Source organism: Rattus rattus, unplaced genomic scaffold (genome assembly GCF_011064425.1).
Source record: "Rattus rattus isolate New Zealand unplaced genomic scaffold, Rrattus_CSIRO_v1 PGA_scaffold_20, whole genome shotgun sequence".
NCBI lineage: Eukaryota > Metazoa > Chordata > Mammalia > Rodentia > Muridae > Rattus > Rattus rattus.
In genome coordinates, this window is record NW_022651142.1 from 237950 (window position 1) to 242041 (window position 4092).

At 39.4% G+C, this 4092-nt stretch overlaps 1 pseudogene; it reads left to right on the forward strand.

Annotated features, from left to right (window-relative positions):
• Window positions 1-2875: 2875 nt before the first annotated feature.
• On the forward strand, window positions 2876-3281 carry LOC116889637 (annotated as a pseudogene).
• The last annotated feature ends 811 nt before the right edge of the window (window positions 3282-4092 follow it).

Below are 4092 nucleotides of genomic sequence, written 5' to 3' on the forward strand. Positions count from 1 at the left end.
ACACCTCCTCTCCCTCAATATTGTTTTCCTTCCATCTCTCCCCTTATTACCACCCTCACTCCAACACTCCACCTTCATAGGGATTCATTCTGGCAGAACCTGTGTACCTTCCACTGGGGCTCTATAACCTATTCAATGCTACCTATGATGTTTGAGCCCAGGGTCAGTCCATGAATAATCTTTGGATAGTGGCTTAGTCCCTGGAAGCTCTTGTTGCTTGGCATTATTGTTCATATGGGGTCTCGAGCTCCTTCAAACTCTTCCAGTCCTTTCTCTGATTTCTTCAACAGGGGTCCTGTTCTCCAGTTCAGTGGTTTTTCTGCCATTGGGCTCTAAGTGTATTGCTGCTGTATTCTGGCTGTGTATCTCAGAGAGATCTAGATCCGGCCCCTGTCAGCCTGCACTTGTTCACCTTCCATCCATCTTATCTAATTATGCTTGGCTGTTTATGTATGGGCCAAGCAAGTGGAAACTCTGAATGGGTGTGGCTTTGCCTCTGATCTAAACTTTGCCTCCATATTCCCTGCCAAGGGTATTGTTTTCCCCTTTTAAAAAAGAGTGAAGCATTTGAGTTTAAGATCTGTATGGTAAGAACTTCAAGCCTCTGAATAAAGAAATTGAAGAATACCTCAGAAGGTGGAAAGATCTCCCATGCTCATGGATTGGCAGGAGTAATATTGTAAAAATGGCCATTTTACCAAAAGCGATCTGCAGATCCAATGCAATCCCCATCAAAACACGAATCCAATTCTTCAGAGAGTTAGACAGAACAATTTCCAAATTCATCTGGAAAAACGAAAAACCCAGGATAACGAAAACCTCAACAATAAAATGACTTCTGGGGGAATCACTATCCCTGAACTAAAGCAGTGTTACAGGGCAATAGTGATAAAACTGCATGGTATTGGTACAGAGACAGACCGACAGACCAGTTGAATAGAATTGAAGACCCTGAAATGAAACCACAAACTTATGGTCATGTGATTTTTGACAAGGAGCCAAATCCATCTAATGGAATAAAGATAGCATTTTCATCAAATGGTGCTGGTTCAATGGGAGGTCTGCATGTAGAAGAAGGCAGATCAATCCATGCTTATCACCCTGTACTAAGTCCAAGGGAATCCAGGACCTCCACATCAAACCAGATGCACTCAAACTAATAGAAGAGAAAGTGGAGAAGCATGTCGAACACATGGGTACTGGAGGAAATTTCTGAACAAAACACCAATAAAGCTTATGCTCTAAGATCAAGAATCGCATAAAGGGGATATCATAAACTTTGCAAAGCTTATGAGCAAAGACACTATTACTGTTCTTTTTTCCATAAATATTTTGTTTTCTTTAAGTGTTTTGCACCATATACTATGGAATTTACTGATGCAGATTGGTGAGAGAATTCCACATGGAATTGGGTTACCCTTTTGGTTCTATACTTAGCAACTGCTCAAAATGCAGGAGCTTTCTTTCCAGCCCATGTGCATGACTTTTATACTTTCTTTTGTACTGCATTAGTTGAACTGGATCAAACTCAACCAAAGAGAGAAGTTTTGTGAGACCTTCAGGAAGACATAAATGGTATAGACATGGTCATTGTCTAAATTTCCAGTCATCCATGTAGGTTATTTGTGATTACATCATTATACCTCAGCATCTCTAAACTCTCAAATCTCATTCTTGGTGACAATGTAGATTGGACCCATCAGATGAAATGAAGAATTGAAAAACTCTCTAGTGGTGAAAGTGGAAAGGAAATCACATTGATGTATCGTAAATGCAGTGCTAACAGCAAGATTCAGACTAGTCTGGGGGAATGCAGACTGCAGCGGAGACAACAGACATTTGGTGGAAAATGATTCAGTTCAAAAATGGGAAGGGAGAAAAGTAGTTGATATTGTTCTAATTGATTTTACAACATTTAAAATGCGTTTTTCCAGGTCAGTGAATGGCTGTTGTAAAGCAACTCCTGCAATGAACTTTTGAGGCCAAACATCAGCCAGAGAATTAATGTGTGAAAGAATTAATTCTGTGTCTCCCCAGACTTTTGCTCTGAAACTAAGAGTCGAAAGGATACATTCTATGAATGATATATAGATATATACACATTATAGCAGGATGGAAACAGAGTTTCTTCATTTCCGAGAATGAGGTATTCAGCAGGTGAGTTGGGTCAGCAATAAAGGTAATTTTTGCTCACTCTTGATACTTGAAATCCTTCCCTAGGATCCCCATGATTGAAAGAAAGAACAAACTTCAGACAACTTCTCTCAGGTTCGTATATAGTTCAGTTTACCAAGTCTTGGTCCACAAAAGGAAAGATATCTGGTTTTCCAAATCTTGTTTATCCTGTAATTCTTCAACATGATGCACTCATGCAAATATATTCCTGTTCACTGACAGATTACTATTTCTATTTTTATTCTGTTGCCAAGAACTAAACAAAATAAGAAGAACTGTATCAAAGCATCATATGAAAAATCATGCTAAGGGAATGCGGCCATTGAAATTGCTAATTGAGTTGAACCTCTTACAGAGACAAACTGCCATAAAAGTCTTCTCTAGATACCTGGTGTAGGGGTTGTTGTACCCCCAACAGATAGTAAGGATGAATCTCTCTGTACAGAGAAATTGGACTAGTCACAATGATCACAGACTATGGACCACATAGTTTAACAATGGCTGACTATTCATAAAGTCCTACAATCCAATAGTTGATCAGTCCACAAGCCTAGATGTCTCATCTGGTCATTGATATATGGAAAAATCTTCAGTATGCAGGTTTTAATGTCTGTGAGGGTTTGGTAGCATTGTGAGTGCAAACATGAAAAAGTAAAAGCTTCTTTCTTCCATGTTTTCTATGGGGATTAAAATAAAATGCATGGTTAAGAATACATTGGGATTGCCATTCTCAATTAGACCAGTATCTTCAACTGAACATTCATTTCATCCTGTCAGCATTGCTCACGTGTATGTGAACTGCAAGATCTAGTCTGGGAAGGCGGTCCTGTTCATCGATCCCACCTTCCCCTATTACAGAAATACCCAAGACTTCCTCAATCAACTCCTTTGCAAACATGGTCTTCTGTGATTTGAAGACATTACATCTACTAACAACACCAGTGCGATTCAAGATTACCAACAACAGCTCACTGGAGTGAGAATAGTTCCTTGGGCCTTTATAGGTAGAGAAAGACTGCATAGGCAGACACAGTGATCTAATCTCCCTCCAAGAGAATGAGGAGATGATGACATGGCTGAAGCAGATTGGAGCTCTGCAGTCATGAAAGGGGTGCAGTAAAAACCCGTGCCGACAGCAGACATTCAGTCATGCTGAGGTTAGTGCACCTGAGAGATGATGTGCACCATGGAGGATGTCAGTATTTTCTTATGGTTGGAATTTTCTACCAATTGGATTTATTCTATTCCTCAGTGCTTAAATATGATGCTGTTTTCCTGAAACCATGAGGCAGGGAAGCTTAACAGATCACACAGGATTGACTATCCATTCTTCATGTGCTGATATGTCTCTACTTCTAAGCCCATATTAAAATCCAGTGCATCTAACTCTCCAGTGAATCAGTTACTGTTTTTCTACCATGCAAATCTGCTGAGGTCATTTTGCAGAAGTCCACTTCCTAATGATTATTAAAACAATGAATATTGTGAAGTTGATTATGATCTACACACTAGCCCTTCCCTCCCACAAGCATGTACTTCTGCATTTACAGCTCTCAGCCAGTGTTATCAACCTTTCCCTACCACAAAAGACAGAAGTCCATACTTGTACAAGGATGCTGTCTAAAAAACAGATGAAGAGCTTTAGCAGAGTTGTTCCTCACTGTATTAATATTAACATAGACAGCAGACCATATGATGAATTCAGCTCTGTTCAGAAACTGGTTAATTGCCAAGAAAATCCCAAACAGTTGTGAGTTGGTTCTAGTCAGAGTCCCAGAAAAGTCAAATATGAAATGCAAAATTTCAGAGCTCTCCTTCAAAGACTGTCTATGAAAGAAGTTGCTTGCAAAACACTGTCATAAAATATTTGTTCCATTCACACTTTTACATTTTGTTTTGATATCTTGCAATGACATT